At 43.1% G+C, this 24597-nt stretch overlaps 1 protein-coding gene and 1 non-coding gene across 6 annotated transcripts in view; both read left to right on the top strand.

Annotated features, from left to right (window-relative positions):
- LOC124719941 (serine/threonine-protein kinase OSR1) overlaps positions 1 to 24597 on the top strand; it is a 538784-nt gene that overhangs the window by 247203 nt on the left and 266984 nt on the right. The gene's annotated exons all lie outside the window — the stretch shown is intronic.
- On the top strand, positions 21889 to 21960 carry Trnad-guc. The gene has a single exon. It is a non-coding gene; the product is annotated as a tRNA-Asp (tRNA).

Below are 24597 nucleotides of genomic sequence, written 5' to 3'. Positions count from 1 at the left end.
TCTTAACCGAGTATAAAGTTTTTTTCAAAATAAATTGGCATAGATCGCATGGGGCATTATATGTTACCTGCGGTTTTTAGTTGCTACTTGCGACTTCTAGTTGTGACTTGTCATAGAAATCGCAGCTAGACTCGATAACGTGTCACAAGGAAAAACAGTAGTACGAACTTAGGCCGTCAGATGGCACTCGGCGTTCATTGTTAAGTGCGCTTTTTAGTTGAGACTTGTCACTGAATTAACAAATAGACAAGAGGTTAACAGGAAGAAGTACGAAATTCTGCCAACTGATGGCACACACCGTTGAATGTTAACTGCGCATTTTAGTTGCTACTTGTGACTTGTCATTGAAATCGCAGCTCAGATAAAAGGTTCAAAGGAAGAAGTACGAAACGCTGCCAACAGATGGCACACAACGTTGAATGTTAACTGCGCATTTTAGTTGCTACTTGTGACTTGTCACTGAAATCGCAGCTAGACAGAAGGTTAACAGGAAGAAGTACGAAATTCGACCAACAGATGGCAAACGGCGTTGCATGTTAAATGCTACTTGCGACTCCTACTTGTGACTGAAATCGCAGTCAGATTTTGTAAAGTTGTTATTGTGATGTCTGTGACTTCTCAGTCACTGTGATTTGTATTGTTGTTGTTGTTGTGGTCGTCAGTCCTGAGACTGGTTTGATGCAGCTCTCCATACTACTCTAGCCTGTGCAAGCTGAATCATCTCCCAGTACCTACTGCAACCTACATCCTTTTGAATCTGCTTAGAGTATTCATCTCTTGGTCACTCTCTACGATTTGTACCCTCCACGCTGCCCTCCAATGCTAAATTTGTGATCTCTTGATGCCTCAGGACATGTCCTACCAATCGATCCCTTCTTCTAGTCAAGTTGTGCCACAAACTTCTCCCCAATCCTATTCAATACCTCCTCATTAGTTATGTGATCTACCCATCTAATCTTCAGCATTCTTCTGTAGCACCACATTTCGAAAGCTTCTATTCTCTTCTTGTCCAAACTATTTATCGTCCATGTTTCACTTCCATACATGGCCAAACTCCATACAAATACTTTCACAAACGACTTCCTGACGCTTAAATCTATATTCGATGTTAACAAATTTCTCTTCTTCAGAAACGCTTTCCTTGCCATTGCCAGTCTACATTTTATATCCTCTCTACTTCGACCATCGTCAGTTATTTTTCTCCCCAAATAGCAAAACTCCTTTACTACTTTAAGTGTCTCATTTCCTAATCTAATTCCCTCAGCATCACCTGACTTAATTCGACTACAGACCATTATCCTCGTTTTGGTTCTGTTGATGTTCATCTTATATCATCCTTTCAAGACACTATCCATTTCGTTCAACTGCTCTTCCAAGTCCTTTGCTGTCTCTGACAGAATTACAATGTCATCGGCAAACCTCAAAGTTTTTATTACTTCTCCTTGGATTTTATTACCTACACCGAATTTTTCTTTTGTTTCTTTCACTGCTTGCTCAATATAAAGATTAAGTAACATTGGGGATAGGCTACAACCCTGTCTCACTCCCTTCCCAACCATTGCTTCCCTTTCATGCCCCTCGACTCTTATAACTGCCATTTGGTTTTTGTACAAATTGTAAATAGCCTTTCGCTCCCTGTATTTTACCCCTGCCACCTTCAGAATTTGAAAGAGAGTATTCCACTCAACATTGTCAAACGCTTTCTCTAAGTCTATAAATGCTAGAAACGTAGGTTTGCCTTTTCTTAATCTTTCTTCTAAGATAAGTTGTAAGGTCAGTATTGCCTCACGTGTTCCAACATTTCTACGGAATCCAAACTGATCTTCCCCGAGGTCGGCTTCTACTAGTTTTACCATTCGTCTGTAAAGAATTCGCGTTAGTATTTTGCAGCTGTGGCTTATTAAACAGATTGTTCGGTAATTTTCACATCTGTCTACACCTGCCTTCTTTGGGATTGGAATTATTATATTCTTCTTGAAGTCTGGAGGTATTTCGCCTGTTTCATACATCTTGTTCACCAGATGGTAGAGTTTTGTCAGGACCGGCTCTCCCAAGGCCGTCAGTAGTTCTAATAGAATTTTGTCTACTCCTGGGGCCTTGTTTCGACTCAGATCTTTCAGTGCTCTGTCAAACTCTTCACGCAGTATCATATCTCCCATTTCATCTTCATCTACATCCTCTTCCATTTCCATAATATTGTCCTCAAGTACATCGCACTTGTATAGACCCTCTATATATATATATATATATATATATATATATATATATATGTGTGTGTGTGTGTGTGTGTGTGTGTCATTTGTAATCGATACGCTATTTCTTGCTCACCCCATTGCGCCCAAAATGCCGGGCCGCTAGATGCGCAGTCGGCTGGGGAAGCGTGGGGAGAGCGGCTCGCTCACAGGGCTTTAGGGAAAATAAGTGCCGCTCTGAACTAAAGCCTACGCTCACATACTTTGTAAATATTAAGTGCGGCCCCTCCACGCCCACCATGGTGACCATTCAAAAAGATCTACTGTCACCTCTGCTTTCATTAGTATTTAGAAAGAATTCCGCCGAAAATGCAGCGATTTATTTTCGCCTGGCGCGTTAACCATTTGTAACTTTCAGAGAAGCGTCATGAGTGGCGAATATTGAATAAAACCTACACATTTATCTGGTTGCTAAGTCAACACTTGCTTCTTTCGCCAAAACACAGTGCTGTTTACACTGTCTCACCTCACTAATATTTTGTGTAGGCGCAAGTGCGAGAGAATTCTGAAACAGAAGTTTATTGAGTTTATTAAGCGAAGAACTGAGGAAAAAAGTCAGTAGCATACGAAAAAGCACATCATCGGCACAGAAAAAACGTGTAATGTGTTCACTTGCGTTGTTCCAAAACCCATAGCAATTCTCGTTTCACCAGCTATCGATGGCCCTTAAAAATTACGTTTTTTCACCGAAAAAGTCTGTAGTTATTAGAATAAAACGGTAGATAGTGAGGTTTTACACAATAACAATATAGTAAAATACTCTCCTCTTTGCTTGCTATTATTTCCTAAAATCTCATTTCGATATCTGAAACAGTTTATGAAATATGAGCAATGCTGCGGATATTTCACCTGGCTTTATCGCTGGCGCGGCGCGATCGCAAATGAGTGTGTTACGTCAGATCAATTTTCTCGAGGTTGTTGACAGATAGAGACCTCTACTCAAGTCTAAAGAAAAATCCCAACATGTTAGCTAAATTTCTTACGCAACATTATGTAATTCGCAGCAAACGCAAAATCATAGTGACCTTTATTTTTCATTGCACACTTTTCCGAAATCATGTAGTGTCTTACGAAATGAAGGGCACATCATCCCGAACCTGACATATAAAGCTGTAAGTAAAGCAAAAATGAATTTCTTTTTTTTTGCCGAATAGTTTCTGTGAAAGTAGGTAAAAAGACGAGGGCCAGTAGAAATCCTTGCCTGACAGAAGAAATATTGAATTTAATTGATGATAGGAGAAAATATAAAAATGAAATAAATGAAGCAGCCAAAAGGGAACCCCTCAAAAATGAGATCGACAGGAAGTGCAAAATGGCTAAGCAGCCATGGCTAGAGGACAAATGTAAGGATGTAGAGGCTTATCTCACAAGGGTTAAGATAGATACTGCCTACAGGAAAATTAAAGAGACCTTTGGAGAAAAGAGAGCCACTTGTATGAATATCAAGAGCTCAGATGGAAACCCAGTTCTAAGCAAAGAAGGCAAAGCAGAAAGGTGGAAGGAGTATATAGAGGGTCTATACAAGGGCGATGTACTTGAGGACAATATTATGGAAATGGAAGAGGATGTAGATGAAGATGAAATGGGAGATATGATACTGCGTGAAGAGTTTGACAGAGCACTGAAAGACCTGAGTGGAAACAAGGCCCAGGGAGTCGACAACATTCCATTAGAACCACTGACAGCCTTGGGAGAGCCAGCCCTGACAAAACTCTACCATCTGGTGAGCAAGATGTATGAGACAGGCGAAATACCCTCAGACTTCGAGAAAAATATAATAATTCCAGTCCCAAAGAAAGGAGGCGTTGACAGATGTGAAAATTACCGAACTATCACTTCTTTACAGACGAATGGAAAAACTGGTAGAAGCCGACCTCGGGGAAGATTAGTTTGGATCCCGTAGAAATATTGGAACACGTGAGGGTCACCCTACGACTTATCTTAGAAGCTAGATTAAGGAAAGGCAAGCCTACATTTCTAGCATCTGTAGAGAAAGCTTTTGACAATGTTGACTGGAATACTCTCTTTCAAATTCTGAAGGTGGCAGGCGTAAAATACAGGGGGCGAAAGGGTATTTACAATTTGTACAGAAACCAGATGTCAGTTATAAGAGTCGAGGGACATGAAAGGGAAGCAGTGGTTGGGAAGGGAGTGATACAGGGTTGTAGCCTCTCCCCGATGTTATTCCATCTGTGTATTGACCAAGCAGTAAAGGAAACAAAAGAAAAATTCGGAGGAGGTATTAAACTGCATGGAGAAGAAATAGAAACTTTGAGGTTCGCCGATGACATTGTAATTATGTCAGAGACAGCAAAAGACTTGGAAGAGCAGTTGAACGGAATGGATAGTGTCTTGCAAGAAGGATATAAGATGAACATCAACAAAAGCATAACGAGGATAATGGAATGTAGTCGAATTAAGTCGGGTGATGCTGAGGGAATTGGATTAGGAAATGAGACACTTAAAGTAGTAAAGGAGTTTTGCTATTTGGGGAGCAAAATAACTGATGATGGTCGAAGTAGAGAGGATATAAAGTGTAGACTGGCAATGGCATGGTATGCGTTTCTGAAGATGAGAAATTTGTTAGCATCGAGTATAGATTTAAGGTTCAGGAAGTCGTTTCTGAAAGTATTTGTATGGAGTGTAGCCATGTATGGAAGTGAAACGTGGACGATACATAGTTTGGACGAGAAGAGAATAGAAGCTTTCGAAATGTGGTGCTACAGAAGAATGCTGAGGATTAGATGGGTAGATCACATAACTAATGAGGAGGTATTGAACAGGATTGGAGACATGAGAAATTTGTGGCACAGCTTGACTAGAAGAAGGGATCGGTTGCTAGGACATGTTCTGAGACATCGAGGGATCACCAGTTTAGTACTGGAGGGCAGCGTGGAGCGTAAAAATCGTAGAGGGAGACCAAGGGATGAATACACTAAGCAGATTCAGAAGGATGTAGGTTGCAGTAGGTACTGGGAGATGAAGAAGCTTGCACAGGATAGAGTAACATGGAGAGCTGCATCAAACCAGTCTCAGGACTGAAGTCCACAACAACAACAGTTTCTGTAAAATCGTTTGGGGAAGATTGCAGTGTGTGCGCCTCGATTCTGCCCTCGTTGACCGTTTCCGTAACAGTTGCCACTCACAGTGACGACAGCTCTCTCATCATTTTCAAAAAAGGACCGGCCGATCTCTCGGCCCCCCCCAGAACCCACATCACAGAGTCGTGAGTTGTGGACGCATCTCGTCTTCCTCAGTCAATCGCGGATTTTCACTATCCCAAATTCTGCAGTTCTCCGTATTGACGTACTCACCATGGAGGTTGAACGGCTCATCTGAGAAAATTATTCTTTTTGTGAAGTTCTCGTTCTCCGATTGTCGAGCCAAAACGCACCGAGCAGATCGATGTCTCTTTCCATGATCTGAAGCCTTCTACAAGTTAAATCTCGTACGCATGAATTTTCAGATCTTTCGAAAGGATTTCATGCAGTGAACATGGTGCTAAATTCAACTGTTGAGCTCGTCGGCGAACCGATTTTCTGGCCCTTACGGTCAGAATGTCAAGGACAACAACGATGTTTTCTTGTGTTGGAACAGAACGCCGTCGTCCTGGTTTCTTAACGTGTGAAACAGAACCCGTGGTCTCAACTTCCGGATCAACTTCGGAACTCATGATTCGGTTGGACCTGGTGGGACTTTCACTGTTTTTGTAATAACGTTTTATCTCTCGGGTACGTTGCTCAGTTGTTATATACTCCGGCCGGCCGGTGTGGCCGAGTGGTTCTAGGCGCTTCAGTCTGGAACCGCGCGACCACTACGGTCGCAGGTTCGAATCCTGCCTCGGGCATGGATGTGTGTGATGTCCCTAGGTTAGTTAGCTTTAAGTAGTTCTAAGTTCTAGGGGATTGATGACATCAGAAGTTAAGTCCCATAGTGCTCAGTCATTTGAACCATTTCTTATATACTCCATGATGAAAATGAACATCAAACAACAATGCTCGACACGCAAAAGATATTAGGCTACCAGTGGCAAAGATCGCAGATAACACTGCAAGTTTATAAAGAGAGAGTGAGAGGGAGAGATTGAGAAGGCGGTAAGGGGTGTTCAAAAAGTCTCTCCGCAGTGCCGTATGATTGTTCGCCTGCCTGGGTTACTTCCCTTCGAGTGGACTCTCCCAACATTCCACTGTTTCCTTTATCTCTGCCAGCGTCAGTAGTATCGTTGGTGTGTGTGTGTGTGTGTGTGTGTGTGTGTGTGTGTGTGTGTGTGTTGACGTCAACGTTTAACTTTAGTTCCTTTGTTCGTTTGGTTCGTTTTCGTCACTGTTAAAATGCCAACCATTAAAGAACGTGTGTTTTTAGTCGAATAAGTGTTCAAAGCTGTCGGTAAATACACAGTTTGTCCGTCAAACATTTAATTCAGTTTTCCCGTAGACAACACTCCCACATCGCGATACTGTGCGAGATCTGATTAGCAAATTTCGAAGTACGGGTTCAGTGACAGATGCACCGAGAAGTGGTCGGCCTAGCGTTTTCTCCGAGGATAAACTACTCTATATATCCGATAAAATTTCCACGAGTCCGAACAAGTCCGTAAGAAAAACCGCCCAGGAAATCGATGTTAGTGTCGGAACGGCCCACACAGCTGTAAGGAAAAAATTTGAACTTTTCCCATACAAAGTGACAGTCGTGCAAGAACTGAAAAATACTGATCAAGGCAAGAGACTGCATTATTGCCAAAGGTTCAAAAATTTCGTTCAACAAAATGGAAAGGATATTCTTAATGAAACGTTTTTCACTGATGAGGTGTGGTTTCATTTATCTGGGTACATGAACTCGCAAAATTCTCGTGTGTGGAGTGCTGCAAATCCATTGTGTATTCATGAGGAACCACTTCATTCTGTGAAAATAGGGGTTCGGATTGCAATTTCCAGACGTCGTATTGTCGGTCCCATATTTTTCAGCGAAACAATAAACGCGCAAAGATACTGCAGTGACATTCTGTACCCATTCATAGGAGAACTCGTGTTAAGTGAAAGACTGAACGGTTACTTTCAACAAGATGGTGCAACTGCGGATACAGCTCGCGTTTCAATGTCACTGCTTGCTGATGTTTTTGGTGATCGCATAACTTCACAGGGACTTTGGCCTCCACTATCGCCTGACCTAACACCACCTGGCTTTTTCTTCTGGGGTGCAGCGAAAGCAACTGTCTATAAAAACCGTCCAAAATCCATCTACGAAGTGAAAACTGCAATCTCCACTTTCACTGCTTCTGTTAGAGAAGAAATGTTACAGCTTGTGTTTGTAAACATGACTAGACGAATTGAATTGTGTATTCAACAACAGGGGGGACACTTTCAACATTTAATGTGAAAATTTGTAAGTAAAAATGAATATTGAATTAATTAGTAACTTGTATTTCACTGCGTTTCATTTCGGTATATTCACTGCGACATACGGGACGCGCGCCTAACAAGCATACGGCACTGCGGAGAGACATTTTGAATACCCCGTTCATGCGTGCGTATGAAAACCCCTTCTCTCAAAAAGAAAACTTCCCTCTCCTTCATACCTCCTCTGTGTTACCACAGATGACGTGTCACTGATCTCATTTGTACACAGATTGCAGCACAAGCAAGATGGCTCTGCGCTTCCAACGTCCTCAGGGGACGCTACAGTTCTAATAAGTGTTCACCAACCTGCAATCTTCTCTATCTGCTGTTCCCTGCGCAGAAAACATCACGTACGTCGTGAATCCGTTATGTTGGGGCTGTACGAAATTCTTGTCGAGAAACTGTTATTTTAGAAATAATGAAATTTCAAATCACTTTGATTATATGGAATGCCACACCCATTTTATTACACTACTGGCCATTAAAACTGCTACACCACGAAGATGATGTAATACGGACGCGAAATTTAACCGACAGGAAGAAGATGCTGTGATATGCAAATGATTAGCTTTTCAGAGCATTCACACAAGGTTGGCGCCGGTGGCGACACCTACAACGTGCTGACATGAGGAAAGTTTCCAACCGATTTCTCATACACAAACAGCAGTTGACCGGCGTTGTCTAATCAAACGTTGTTGTAATGCCTCGTGTAAGGAGGAGAAATGCGTACCATCACGTTACCGACTTTGATAAAGGTCGGATTGTAGCCAATCGCGATTGCGGTTTATCGTATCGCGACATTGCTGCTCGCGCTGGTCGAGATCCAATAACTGTTAGCAGAATATGGAATCGGTGGGTTCAGGAGGGTAATACGGAACGCCGTGCTGGATCCCAACGGCCTCGTATCACTAGCAGTCGAGATGACAGGCATCTTATCCGCATGGCTGTAACGGATCGTGCAGCCACGTCTCGTTCCCTGAGTCAACAGATGGGGGCGTTGGCAAGACAACAACCATCTGCACGAACAGTTCGACGACGTTTGAATCAGCATGGACTATCAGCTCGGAGATCACGGCTGCGGTTACCCTTGACGCTGCATCACAGACAGGAGCGCCTGTGATGGTGTACTCGACGACGAACCTTGGTGCACGAATGGCAAAACGTCATTTTTTTGGATGAATCCAGGTTCTGTTTACAGCATCATGATGGTCGCATCCGTGTTTGGCGACATCGCGGTGAACGCACATTGGAAGCGTGTATTCGCCATCGCCATACTGGCGTATCATCCGGCGTGATGGTATGGGGTGCCATTGGTTACACGTCTCGGTCACCTCTTGTTCACATTGACGGCACTTTAAACAGTGGACGTTACATTTCAGATGTGTTACGACCCGTGGCTCTACCCTTCATTCGATCCCTGCGAAACCCTACATTTCAGCAGGATAATGCACGACCGCGTGTTGCAGGTCCTGTACGGGCCTTTCTGAATACAGAAAATGTTCTACTACTGCCAGCACAATCTCCAGATCTCTCACCAATTGGAAACGTCTGGTCAATGGTGGCCGAGCAACTGGCTCGTCACAAAACGCCAGTCGCTACTCTTGATGAACTGTGGTATTGTGTTAAAGCTGCACGGGCAGCTGTACCTGTACACGCCATCCAAGCTCTGTTTGACTCAATGCCCAGGCGTATCGAGGCCGTTCTGGGTAGTGATTTCTCAGGATCTATGCACCCAAACTGCGTGAAAATGTAATCACATGTCAGTTCTAGTATAATATATTTGTCCAATGAATACCCGTGTATAATCTGGATCTATTCATGGTGTAGCAATTTTAATGGCCAGTAGTGTACATATACACCCAATTCGTGAAGATTCGTTTCGCTGTCTACTTCCTGCGTGCTTCGCTGTCTTGTCGGGGTGTGTACGTTTGCACATTTCCCGCGTTATGATAACCGTCCAAGTGCCAAATCGTGAAGATAAGTTAAAGCTGTGAACGAAGGCGAGCAGAAGCACACGGTGTGTCTACGCCGCTGGTTTCACGACTTCCTGGAAGGTCTGGCACGGCAGATAAGGACAGCGGCCGGGGTTTCCAGGAAGAAGTCTTTTCCCGGCGCTCCGTGGCTACCTGCAGGGTATAATTAAGCAGGCGTGATGCAGAGAGCTTCTGCTGCGGCAGCACTGCCGAGGTGCGGCCGGCAGACTCCACCGATAAGCCGGCCCCTTCTCGGCTCCCCGGCGTGGGCGGCCATTACTGCTGATTGCCACGGCCCAGGCGCCAAGTCTGCCGCGCAGCGCATGAATACACTGCAGAGCCGAACAAACTGCCACCTACATCTACATCTACGTGATTACTCTGCTATTCACAATAAAGAGCCTGGCAGAGGGTGGAATGAACCACCCGCCTGCCTCCCTGGTTGCTCCAGAGGCCCAGCGTCCTTTTAGACTTGTCAGAGTACCGGAGGAGCTGCACTCGTGCGTTTGTTTGTACCTCCTTATTTTACGATATTTTAAACCAGCATCCCGGCCGCGTACCAGTATTTACGGATGGCTCTAAACTGGGGGACCGAGCGGGGTGGCGCAGTGGTTAGACGCTGGACTCGCATTCGGGAGGACGACGGTTCAATCCCGCGTCCGGCCATCCTGATTTAGGTTTTCCGTGATTTGCCTAAATCGCTTCAGGCAAATGCCGGGATGGTTCCTTTCAAAAGGGCACGGCCGATTTCCTTCCCACTCCTTCCCTAACCCGAGCTTGCGCTCCGTCTCTAATGATCTCGTTGTCTACATCTACATCTACATCTGTACTCCGCAACCCATCCAACGGTGTGTGGCGGAGGGCACTTTACGTGCCACTGTCATTACCTCCCTTTTCTGTTCCAGTCGCGTATGGTTCGCGGAAAGAACGACTGTCTGAAAGCCTCCGTGCGCGCTCGAATCTCTCTAATTTTACATTCGTGATGTCCTCGGGAGGAAGCAATATATTCGATACCTCATCCAGAAACGCACCCTCTCGAAACCTGGCGAGCAAACTACACCCGATACGAGCACGAAGAATCTCTACATTTGGTACCGGGGTTGCGTAGACGAGAACTTTCAAATGTCCCCATAAATGAAAGTCAAGAGGGTTGAGGTCAGGAGAGCGTGGAGGCCACGGAATTGGTCCGCCTCTACCAATCCGTCGGTCACCTAATCTGTTGTTAAGAAGCGTACGAACACTTGGAGTGAAATGTGCAGGAGCTCCATCGTGCACGAACCACATGTTGTGTCGTACTTGTAAAGGCACATGTTCTAGCAGCACAGGTAGAGTATCCCGTAATAAATCGTGATAACGTGCTCCATTGAGCGTAGGTGGAAGAACATGGGGCCCAATCGAGACATCAGCAACAAACCGCGACGCAGAGCCCGCTGACGCCGTTTCCATGGCAACCACGCCGCTGACGCGCGGTTTTGACGCGCGGCAGCCCTAGTGGGAACCGGCCTTAAGTCAGAGGTTGCACATTAAGCGGAAGAAAAAACGAGCGGTAAATCTGACGTGAGGAGAGGAAAAAGTACAAACTGGATCAGACTAGAGAAAGGAGTAAGACAAGGATGCTGTTTATCACCTACTCTTTTCAACCTGTTCTTGGAAAATATGATTGACCAATGCTCATTAGATGACAAAGGAGTAGAAATTGGAGGAAGAAGAGTAGGGTGCTTGAGATTTGATGATGACACGGTTCTTCTAGCCACAGTGGAAAAAGAATTACAGGATTTGGTGGACACCATTGCAACTAACGGAAAAAGATATGGAATGAAATGGTTCAAATGGCTCTGAGCACTATGGGACTCAACTGCTGAGGTCATTAGTCCCCTAGAACTTAGAACTAGTTAAACCTAACTAACCTAAGGACATCACAAACATCCATGCCCGAGGCAGGATTCGAACCTGCGACCGTAGCGGTCTTGCGGTTCCAGACTGCAGCGCCTTTAACCGCACGGCCACTTCGGCCGGCATATGGAATGAAAATTAACACAAATAAAACAAAAGTATTGGCAATAGGAGGATATAAGGAAATAAAAATTGTCCTGAATGGAGAAACACTAGAACAGATGCAAAATTTTAAGTATCTTGGAAGCAGGATAGACACCGACTGGAAGTGCACCATAGAAATTAAAACAAGGATAGCAATGGCAAAAGAGGCGTTTTATACGAAAAGGAGAATCTTCTGCAGCGGTCTGGACAGAGAACTCAGAAAGAGACTCATACAGTGTCTTGTATGGAGTGTTCTTCTATATGGCGCTGAAACATGGACTATTAGGAAAAAAGACAGAGAAAGGCTGGAGGCTTTTGAGATCTGGACATGGCGGAAGATGGAAAGAATAAGTTGGATGGACAGAGTAAAAAATGAAGAGGTACTGAGAAGAGTGGGAGAGAAAAGACAGTTACTAGATGCAATAAAGAGAAGAAAAAGAAATTGGATTGGGCATATATTAAGAAAGAATGACGGACTGATAAAAACAGTTTTAGAAGGTTATGTAGAAGGGAAAAGGAAGCGAGGAAGGAAGAGATTCCAGATACTGGATGACATGATGGACGGTATAACATACAGCAGCCTTAAGAAGGAAGCAATGGGTCGCAGAAAATGGATAGGCAAAGGACCTGCTAATATAGCAGATAACGGATGATGGTGAAATCTGACGTCGGCGGTAGGTGTGTGACCGCCGGCTGTCACTGGCGCCGACGGCAACTCTACCTCCACGGTCAAAGTAGTGGAACACTTGACCAAATGCACGCTTACACACGTAGCGGTTTTTCTACCATCGACAGCGGTTTTGTACAGTGTGAACAGAGTCGAGTCGTGATGGTCACAGTTGTTAACTGGTCTCTTCTTTCAGACATGAGTAAGCTAGACATAGATAATGAATTCGTCGACTACAATGGACATCAATTTCTAATACTACACTCCTGGAAATTGAAATAAGAACACCGTGAATTCATTGTCCCAGGAAGGGGAAACTTTATTGACACATTCCTGGGGTCAGATACATCACATGATCACACTGACAGAACCACAGGCACATAGACACAGGCAACAGAGCATGCACAATGTCGGCACTAGTACAGTGTATATCCACCTTTCGCAGCAATGCAGGCTGCTATTCTCCCATGGAGACGATCGTAGAGATGCTGGATGTAGTCCTGTGGAACGGCTTGCCATGCCATTTCCACCTGGCGCCTCAGTTGGACCAGCGTTCGTGCTGGACGTGCAGACCGCGTGAGACGACGCTTCATCCAGTCCCAAACATGCTCAATGGGGGACAGATCCGGAGATCTTGCTGGCCAGGGTAGTTGACTTACACCTTCTAGAGCACGTTGGGTGGCACGGGATACATGCGGACGTGCATTGTCCTGTTGGAACAGCAAGTTCCCTTGCCGGTCTAGGAATGGTAGAACGATGGGTTCGATGACGGTTTGGATGTACCGTGCACTATTCAGTGTCCTCTCGACGATCACCAGTGGTGTACGGCCAGTGTAGGAGATCGCTCCCCACACCATGATGCCGGGTGTTGGCCCTGTGTGCCTCGGTCGTATGCAGTCCTGATTGTGGCGCTCACCTGCACGGCGCCAAACACGCATACGACCATCATTGGCACCAAGGCAGAAGCGACTCTCATCGCTGAAGACGACACGTCTCCATTCGTCCCTCCATTCACGCCTGTCGCGACACCACTGGAGGCGGGCTGCACGATGTTGGGGCGTGTGCGGGACCGTAGCCCAGCTTCATGGAGACGGTTGCGAATGGTCCTCGCCGATACCCCAGGAGCAACAGTGTCCCTAATTTGCTGGGAAGTGGCGGTGCGGTCCCCTACGGCACTGCGTAGGATCCTACGGTCTTGGCGTGCATCCGTGCGTCGCTGCGGTCCGGTCCCAGGTCGACGGGCACGTGCACCTTCCGCCGACCACTGGCGACAACATCGATGTACTGTGGAGACCTCACGCCCCACGTGTTGAGCAATTCGGCGGTACGTCCACCCGGCCTCCCGCATGCCCACTATACGACCTCGCTCAAAGTCCGTCAACTGCACATACGGTTCACGTCCACGCTGTCGCGGCATGCTACCAGTGTTAAAGACTGCGATGGAGCTCCGTATGCCACGGCAAACTGGCTGACACTGACGGCGGCGGTGCACAAATGCTGCGCAGCTAGCGCCATTCGACGGCCAACACCGCGGTTCCTGGTGTGTCCGCTGTGCCGTGCGTGTGATCATTGCTTGTACAGCCCTCTCGCAGTGTCCTGAGCAAGTATGGTGGGTCTGACACACCGGTGTCAATGTGTTCTTTTTTCCATTTCCAGGAGTGTATATTGTGTACTAATGTGTGTTTGTTTATTTAAAGTTTTGGTAATGTAGATATTTTGTATCTTTCTTCGGAATTTTATCATTAAATACCGTTACTTTAAAACTACTTTGAAAATGATTATCCCAAACTTACCTCAGTGTTGTTGCCAGCATTTCTACAGCCTGAATACAATTCCTCATTTTGGTATTTTTCCGCTGAATAGTATCTTTCAGCCGCCCATGGAGCCTATCAAAGGTAGACACCGACATTCTGAAATAATTGAAGAATTTCGCGCCGTCCTGCCTCAACTCTTCAAACAACGTGCAGAAAGCTCCAGCCTCCCTTCATCTTTCATTAATTGGATGCACCCAAATTAATCGATTATTTCTTCTCCTTTTCATTCGTCGACGTAATAACAATAAACTTATAATTCGCACTCTGTTCCTTTCAGACGACACCGTGTGCTTAAAAGCAACAAATACTTCAAATAAAGTAGTAAACTTGTGTCAACTGGTTTGATCATGAACGAGCACTGCCAGTAAAAAACTGCCTGTCTCGTTTAGGCCGGTATTACACTATCAAACTTCTTTGTCAAACATTTGATCAAAGATGTGATCATATATGCCGTCAAATATATTTGACAAAGATCTTTGACGTAGTGCTAGAAGCTACACTGTCATCAAATTTATCGTCAAAGTTCAATATGGCTGACAACAACTTGTTATTAACCGCAGCAGTTCCACGTACCGCAATTGCATTGTGTGCACAGGCGGAAAAGACGTGGGGGAAAAAAAGGAACCATACATACGAGGTTGACACTCTTAAATTCCTGGGATTACAACTTGATAATAAATTCAGTTGGGAGGAGCACACCACAGAACTGCAGAAACGCCTTAACAAATCTGTATTTGCAATTCGAGTGTTAGCAGACATAGGCAACATAAAAATGAAAAAGCTTGCATACTTTGCCTGCTTTCATTCCATAATGTCATGTGGTATAATATTTTGGGGTAACGCTTCAAGTCAAACAAAAGTTTTCGAGTCCAAAAGCGTGTAATACGTATTATTTGTGGAGTGAATTCACGGACGTCCTACAGAAACCTCTTCAAAGAACTGGATATATTAACTATTGCCTCTCAGTATATTTACTTCTTAATGAAATTTGTCGTAAATAATATATCTCTTTTTCCAACAAACAACTCAGTTCATACATACAATACCAGGAACAAAAATGATCTGCACAAGGACTTAAAAGCACTTACTTTAGTTCAAAAAGGGGTCCACTACTCAGGAACACTCAGCTTCAATAATTTGCCAGCAAACATAAAAAAATGTAGTTACAAATAAAGATCAGTTTAAAAGGAGCCTGAAAGACTTACTACTGGCCAACTCCTCCTACTCCATTGACGAAATTTTTAATATAAACAAATGATGTATTTATTCATACTATTAGTATTGTTATTTCAGCTTTAAAAAAAATTGACATGTTCCACATCCACGAGGATCTCCTCAGCACGGATCTATGGAATGAAAAACTAATCTAATCTGGGTGAAGCCGTGGGTTTCACGACGACACGATAAAAGCATTCAACAAAAGTTGTTACGTGAGCTTACAATGGAAGACGTCAAGTCATATATCGGTTACTTAAGAACGGATGAGCATACATTTCTGTATGTGTTCAGTGAGGTGTATCCTCGTATCACAAAGCACAATATTCACTTAAGAACTGCTACATGTGCAGAAGACAGGCTCACTGTAACACTCCGATTCCTTGCTACAGGAGAGGGTTAGGTTAGGTTAGGTTAGGTCAGGTCTGCAATCTTCTTAATCTATTTTTGTATTCGGGGTGCCTCACGTTGTAAAGCGCCTCGTCAGCTTCATACATCTCTATTAATTTTGTAGTTGTCGGCACACACCGATTGTATTTACCGGCAATGCTTATAAAAACACTACAGACGACAGAACGCTGCAGCGATGCTAGCGCTCCATGTGGTAACATGTCACATTGCAGTGAACAGAAGACAAGCGACTTCTTTGAACAGATCTACAGCGAGGCCTTAGATTTGATCAAATATTGGACGACATTTGACAAAGTTCCTATTACACCATCAAATATCTTTGACAAAGATATTGGACAAAGAAATTTGATAGTGTAATACTGGCCTTAGATGCCCAGGCGCACCGCAAAGCAACACGTGACCTGCTGACGACGGAGTTTTTACCGCCGTGTGTGTAGACGCCAGAGTTCTGCGAGTGGCGGCGGTCAACTGACCGCGGCGGAAAAAATCCGCCGTGTGTGCAGCCGGCCGTACTGTGCTACACGCGCAATTTGGCTGAGCGGTAATACAGGACAACAGCTTCAGCGGCGCATTTAACTACGGAGCAAAAAAGGCAACCAGCTGGTCCCACTGACCTGCATGGTCTGGGCAGTTGCAGTTCACACGTAAAAAGAGACGATGCGAGAAACAATATAGTTTCGAATGTCATTTAATTTTTAAAGAGAGTGAAGTAATATTCGGAAAAACTCCTGCACTACCTCACGCTTCTTATGTGACCAGACGGAAAGCGTAAAATTCTCTACTCCTCACTAAACATAGTACTATAATTACAAACAAGAGTGGTGAAAATTCGTAACTTAAACAGAGGGTAATTTATCTGAGGGAGCCGTGTGTGACTCAGAAGCGTATTTCAGGGATTTCACCGTATTGTTGAGTACCGACGCCACTGAAGGTATTAATTACAGTCAGTCGTCTGGTAATCTCTTAGGTCCTTCCTTATCTGAATCCTAGAAATACGTTTCAGTTCTGGAACTGTCATCTACTACGTTGATAAGGAGTCGAAAAACAACACAGTCCACGAAGCCACACAGCCGTCCCATTTTCCCCGCTTTTTTCGTCACATGCCGTTCTATGACCCGCCAGCGTTCGGCAGTGACGTGTGAAGAAGCTGCGTGCGTTGGTTCCAGTGCGTCTGACAGCTTAACAGTATCGTCATTTCTCGCGACAAATTCCGGAACGCGGCTCTAGATCAGTTCTGTTGGATTTATATATAATCGTACACTGACAAACGTAAAAATGCAGCATTTGTATGGTGTGATCAATGCTGTGAAAATAACTGTTTGTCATGTTTATACGACACTTTATCACTCTCCTTCGTGTGAGACTACATCTGAGGTATGAAACAATGGACAAAGGCAAAGTTTTTTCATTTTTGTCCTAAAAAATTAAACTGTTTTGTTTTCTTAATTTGTTGTTCTTGTTGTGGTCTTCAGTCCAGAGACTCGTTTCACGCAGCTCTCCATGCTACTCTGTCCTATGCAAGTTTCTTCATCTCCCAGTACCTGCTGCAACCTACATCCTTCTGAATCTGCTTAGTGTATTCATCTCTTGGTCTCCCTCTACGATTTTTTTCAATACTATATTGGTCACCCCTTGATGCCTCAGAACATGTCCTACCAACCAATCTCTTCTTCTAGTGAAGCTGTGCCACAAATTTCTCTTCTCTCCAATTCTATTCAATACCTCCTCATTAGTTATGTGATCTACCCATCTAATCTTCAGCATTCTTCTGTAGCACCACATTTCCAAAGCTTCTATTCTCTTCTTGTCCAAAGTATTTATCGTCCATGTTTCACTTCCATCTTAGAGGAAGCTTTTGACAATGTTGCCTGGAATACTCTCTTTCAAATTCTGAGGGTGGTAGGGGTCAAATACAGGGAGCGAAAGGCTATTTACAATTTGTACAGAAAACAGATGGCAGTTATAAGAGACGAGGGACATGAAAAGGAAGCAGTGGTTGGGAAGGGAGTGAGCCTCCCTGTTATTCAATCTGTATATTGAGCAAGCAGTAAAGGAAACAAAAGGAAAATTCGGAGTAGGTATTAAAATCCATGGAGAAGAAATAAAAACTTTGGGTTTTGCCGATGACATTGTAATTCTGTCAGAGACAGCAAAGGACTTGGAAGAGCATTTGCATGGAATGGACAGTGTCTTGAAAGGAGGATATAAGATGAACATCAACAAAAGGAAAATGAGGATAATGGAATGTAGTCGAATTAAGTCGGGTGATGCTGCGGGAATTAGATTAGGAAATGAGACACTTAAAGTAGTAAAGGAGTTTTGCTATTTGGGGAGCAAAATAACTCATGCTGGTCGAAGTAGAGAGGATATAAAATGTAGACTGGCAATGGCAAGGAAAGCGTTTCTGAAGAAGAGAAATTTGTAAACATCGAGTATATATTTAAGTGTCAGGAAGTCGTTTCTGAAAGTATTTGTATGGAATGTAGCCATGTATGGAAGTGAAACATGGACGATAAATAGTTTGGACAAGAAGAGAATAGAAGCTTTCGAAATGTTGCGCTACAGGAGAATGCTGAAGATTAGATGGGTAGATCACATAACTAATGAGGAGGTATGAATAGAATTGGGGAGAAGAGGAGTTTGTGACACAACTTGACTAGAAGAAGGGATCGGTTGGTATGACATGTTCTGAGGCATCAAGGGATCACCAATTTAGTATTGGAGGGCAGTGTGGAGGGTAAAAATCGTAGAGGGAGACCAAGAGATGAATACACCAAGCAGATTCAGAAGGATGTAGGCTGCAGTAGGTAGTGGGAGATGATGAAGCTTGCACAGGATAGAGTAGCGTGGAGAGCTGCATCAAACCAGTCTCAGGACTGAAGACCACAACAACAACAACAGATTCAAGATACATGGAATCAAAATATTGAATAAAAGGAAACTTGGTCCGTCCACTGTTCGCTGCTCTTCTCGAAGAGTGAGAAGTGGTTGAAAATATTACAAAAGTTGTATACTACGTAAAATCAACGGCGTTCTCCTATTGATTCTAGTTTTTTGATACTCTGCACGAAAATCATGTTGTAATGGGGGATGATACCACTATTTGAGCATTACGAACAATCAGTGCGAAGAGTTGAAATCTGACGTTGAAGGACTCTGTTTTTCGTGTTAATTTGTCCGTTTTTAAGGGCTATAAGCAGACAAAAGTATGTTAGGTACACAGAGACAGCATGTCAGCTACTTTCTAGTTTTATTGCATGCTGTCAATGAACACGTGTTCAATTATTTTAGTTTATTACTGTTAGCACCATCTCCTTCGTCTTTTATTATTTCATAGAAACGGCAGGCAAATCTTTAATTTCTTGAAACAAATCAACAAGTATAATTGCGTAGGCTTCCGCGGCCAGAGTCAGTGGACATAAAAGTTTACTGGAGGGGGGGGGGGGGGGGGGGATTGGGCTGGGTTGTTTAGGGGAGACCAGACAGCGAGGTCATCGGTCTCATAAGGGAAGGAAGGGTAAGGAAGTCGGCCGTGCCCTTTGAAAGGAACCATCCCGGCATTCGCCTGGAGCGATTTAGGGAAATCACGGGAAACCTAAATCAGGATGGCCGGATGCGGGATTGAACCATCGTCCTCCCGGATGCGAGTCCAGTGTCTTAAGTTTTCTGGATATGGTACCGCGTCGTAATGTATAAAACTATAGACCCCAAAGAAGGTCGCTGCAACCGTGGCCGAAACGTTGTTTTTTATTTTTTTTTATTTCTCCAGCAGGAGTAGTTTTATACATTATGACGCGATACCGTACCCAGAAAACTTTTATGTCGAAATCAAGAAGTGTATTTCACTGCTACGCCATTTCTTAAAAATATTTCCAGACTAGGTTTGGTGCCATTCTGCAATGTACAATGTCCGGCAAACTCAGCGAGAAACCCACGTACAGAACAGGTGGCGGTAAGTCTGGCGTCATCGTACGTCACGCCCATAGAGTAAATATCTCTGGAGTGAGCATTCACATGCGCAGAACAGATTTTGTGTTTTCAACATACATTGGTCACGTGTTCTCGGGACGTCGTGTGTTTGTCCGTATAGCGTCCTGTATATTTCGAATGTCACTACATCCCTAGTACAGACGGATTCTTTTCGTACGTGTCGTGGATTATTTATATATGTTGCGCAGCCATTTTAACAGTATCCATTTGATACCGGGAATAAACCAGCTACGTAACTTTTAAGGGCAAGTGATATTGCATTCTGCTTCTTTGCGATAGGTGTCACAGTTCAGATGCACTCGATTTTTGGTAGTTTTCGGTATAATACGACACTTTGTAGTATTACAGAGCCTTTTGCGGTGATAGTCTTGAAAAACGACTTGACAGTACGCTAGTACTTTTGCAAGTGTCCGAAAAACACCGAATGGCCACACATTAGCGATTATATCCCTGCTAATTCGTCCTCTTTTCTGCTATTTCTGCGTATTTATTTCCTCGTTTTTGCGACCTAAAGCACAATTTTTTCCTACTGGTGACACTTTGAAGTAGGCTATTTATTTAAGGCATTTTACGTACTTGCTCCCAGTTTATTAAATAAATACTAGACTGAGTAAGAAGGGGTGGAGGGGGGGGGGGGGGGAAGGCGATAGGAGAATAAATATAAATGTACTGTAAAGCAAATACAGTTGCTCACGTAACAGTCAATTCATATAACACCATTAAGGGAAGTGGAAAGTGACACAACTGAAAGAGTTTGGGGACATGTTTACTAATATTTTAGGCTTCTTAACCAAATGGTGAAGAAAATAAACTGAAGGCAAAATACACCAAAGAAGATGAATGTGTACTTTGATTAGCTACCTTCAGCCACACACGTCCAAATTTTTCTCTGTCTAAACATTCCTCTTCAAAGTGTTTTGAACATACCTTGGAATATTTTGTGGGGACAAAATTACTCCTCCTTATTTTCGGGAGCCACATCTTTACTCGTTGTTCATCCTTCGGGAAACTAAAATATAAATCACACATAATCATTCTCCGTGTCCTAGACACACTTAACATGGTCTCCTACTGTAACCTTATAGTAAACAAAAAGGTTTGGGCTCACATATTATACGAAGACAATTACAAACTCCCATTCTATTCAATTTATCTGTCTCCCGTCTTTCAAGTCTATATAAATAATCGACAAGTCACTGATAAATGCATGAAGGATAGTATTTGCTGAAACAACTAACCATTCCCTTTCCTGTTCCACTAGCAAATTTACGAGAGGAAGCAATTTTTTGTAAGCTTTTGTACGAGTAGTTATATCTATTATATAGTTATAAAATCGTAGAAAAATAGGTCTACAGAATCAAGTCTTAATTATAATACGTCTCGAAATTTTTAAACATGTACAGTGTCTCTTACTAATATGATAACTATAATTAGAGCTACATGGTATGTACCCATAAAAGTTACTACCACTCCTTTCACATATTTGTCTTTACACCCTTAGCAACAACAGTAATTCACCATCGCTATTACACTACCAACAAACGGTGAAAACACAACAAAAACTCTTGATATTATAAACCTCAAACTCTGCGGAAAGCACACACGCACAGCGAAGTCCCGAAAACACGTGACAATCCTGGTTTAATGTTGACAACATGCGCATTACGCAATGCTCACTCGAGAGATATGTACTTTATGGTCACGCCACATGATGACAGGGACATTATTGTCGCAGCATGCCATCTGTTTGTTGCTGTTGTAATGGAGACCAAACAGATACCAATAAATATCTGTTATTCAGAACTAAAATGCCGGTATCGCCTTTAATCGGTCGGTTCTTCCCATCCTTATCTTGTAGAAAATTGTATGTGCGACTATCCACAGAGGTGCATTGCCGCATCAGCTCGCGAAAGTTCCTACAGCGTGCCTTCGTCTTATTAATGACGATTAGCCGCTGACTGAGAAAATTGCACCCTTCCCGCGCTGACCCACAAACATATCTCCGCGTGAGTGAGTCGAGATTCCGCATTTGTGGCAGCCGATTGTTACTGTAACGAATATCAATGGTTATCGTCTTATCACTAGTCGAATTTACTCTTTTTGTATGTAGGAGAAAGCATTGGATACAGCGCATCCTCGGTAGTATAGTGGTCAGTATCCCCGCCTGTCACGCGGGAGACCGGGGTTCGATTCCCCGCCGGGGAGATGCGATTTTTATACCGCAAGATTTCCCTGGTATTACAGGAATGACACGATTGCTGCACGATCTTAAGTGGATGCGGCTTTTTTGCACTTAAATTGTTGTTTGTTTAACATTTTGTTGGTCTGGCAAGTTTCGGATTTTAAGTCATCGTCCACTGTTTTTAGCTCTAAGCAACAGCATACCACATTACAGCTGTTACCATAACACGGGAAGAACTGCGAAATTATAGTAATATACTAAACTAAAGAGACAAAACTTTTTTAAATAAAAAATCAGTATTGGATTTTTCACTGAAGACCATGTATTAAATCTATTGTAATAACTATACAAGGGTGAGACAGCAGGAAAGCTACAGGCTTTGATAGGTGATAGTATTAGTGATTCTGAGCAAAAAAACTTCATATGGACGTATGACCTATTCCGAATGGCTACCGAGATAGAACACATTTTATATCACTTTTATACGTTTTTCTTGAATAACTCGACAACCGCAACCACCAGCGAAAACGTGTCCCAGTACAAAATTAAACTATATTAAATTTCTTTGCAAAAAAGGTCCTACTCATTTTTTTCTCTAGAACCAATGGGGTGTGCGAAGAGAGAGCGAGAATGTTGAAAAACTCGCTCGACGCGCATGCGCTGTAGCTTACGTAGTTTTCGTAGGACAATTTGAGGTAGCGTATCGAGGTACCAAGTTGAACAGTTTGATACGGGACACCTGTGGTCTATCAAGTCGGGAAACTACCTCAAATTGGCCTGTTCTACTGATTTTTGTTCATTTCGAGCTATTTTTCGGCTTATTAGGCCATCTTCAACTGGCTCTGAGCACTATGGGACTTAGCATCTTAGGTCATCAGTCCCCTAGAACTTAGAACTAGTTAAACCTAACTTACCTAAGGACATCACACACATCCATGCCCGAGGCAGGATTCGAACCTGCGACCGTAGCAGTCGCGCGGTTCCGGACTGCGCGCCTAGAACCGCGAGACCACCGCGGCCGGCCCATCTTCAGCAAACAACTGAAGATAGCCAAATAATTCGAAAACTAGTTCGAAATAACGAAAACTCAGCACAACAAAAATTGTGTACCTGCTACTTAACTGCAAATATTAAACTGTTCTACCAAGAAGTAGCTGTAGAATCCATAAATAATATTCTAATGCATTAACAGCCATCAACGTTTTTCTTAATAATACTTTAGCTATCTAACTTTTATTTCAAAAATCATGTACAGTCGTAGTCTCTGTACTCACTACGTTTGCGTCTTCCGAAAGACGAAAACCGAATTTCGTAAACCGTTTTTAGTTGTCGTTCTTACATGGTAAGGTCGAAGCTGATTTTTGTAAGCCAGTTAAATATTGCGCCTGGGAAGGACGTGTTCCAGTTTCTGATACAGTCAGCACAATTGCTGTATCTCTTCACTTAAATATTAACCCATTAACTACCAGTGTCCTATTTTGAGGGCAGAGCACATATCTATTTATAAATACACAATAAATTATTAATTTGCAACTATTACTGTTATACGTCATTTGTTGATGCCTTTTATAACAAATGTATGCTTACAGGAAATTAAAAGCAATAAATCCTACCATTAATTGATTATTGAATACTAAGGCACACTTTTCGTTATTACAGGTATTTACTTCATCGACAATTTAGTAATATTTGAAATATTTTGCAAAGATCTTTTTCTGATTATTTATAGTCAACAATGTGTCTTTTAAACTACTTGCATTGTTAGCTCAATTGGAGCTATATTCATTTTTTTTTCCATTGTTATAAAATTTGGTGTACTCGAAATAGGACACAGGGACTTGGTGTTATCATTTCTGTTATTTGTATTTCTGCACGTTCGAATATGAAACTCTGCTACTGCGGATGTATTTTCTATTTAGAACGTGGTAATTTTACCAGATTTTGTTGCTGGGGTAAGTAACGACCCCTCTTTTATAAATATATATTACAGGATATGAAGTTACTCTGAAATTTACAGCGTATTATGTAAGTATATTTATGAATTCGTTACCCATTAGTAAATAATACAGTTCCAGATGGACAGAGGTATTTACACATCCCCTTTTCGGTAGTTTGTGATAATGTATTATTCTTTCATTTCACTTTATTTTATTACATTTTATTTCATTTCATTTTATATAAATTATAATGGCCTCCAGACGAAATTGATACCTCACTAACGAAGAAATAGAAGAAATAATAAACAGTGACGCATTCTATAATGTGGTGTCAGATGATCAGGACCATATTGATATCACCGTATGTCCTCCTGAAGTAGACTATATGACCAGCGAAGAAGAAGGTCCAGACGATGTTACTGGAACCGGGAAAGTCTCAGATGTGACAGGGGCTATTGAATTACATTATGTTGCATCAGAGAATAATGAAGAAACTGTATGTAAAACTTCACTGCCAAGCACATCCCAAGTTTCCAGAAGTAAATCGAAGAATGGCCCTCGTAAATGTCTGGCTCTTTTACAGACTAGTACGTGGGAAAAATTCACTGGATTTACTTGATTTCAGACGTGCTGTTACAGTTACATACCTGAAATTGGACACTGGAAGACCGAATATTGGATGTCCAATGGAATACCCATCAAGTCATTTGAGAGTGATACCAG

Source organism: Schistocerca piceifrons, chromosome 11 (assembly GCF_021461385.2).
Source record: "Schistocerca piceifrons isolate TAMUIC-IGC-003096 chromosome 11, iqSchPice1.1, whole genome shotgun sequence".
Taxonomy (NCBI): domain Eukaryota; kingdom Metazoa; phylum Arthropoda; class Insecta; order Orthoptera; family Acrididae; genus Schistocerca; species Schistocerca piceifrons.
Note: the sequence above shows the minus strand (reverse complement) of the source record. Positions and strands in the feature narration are given on the sequence as shown.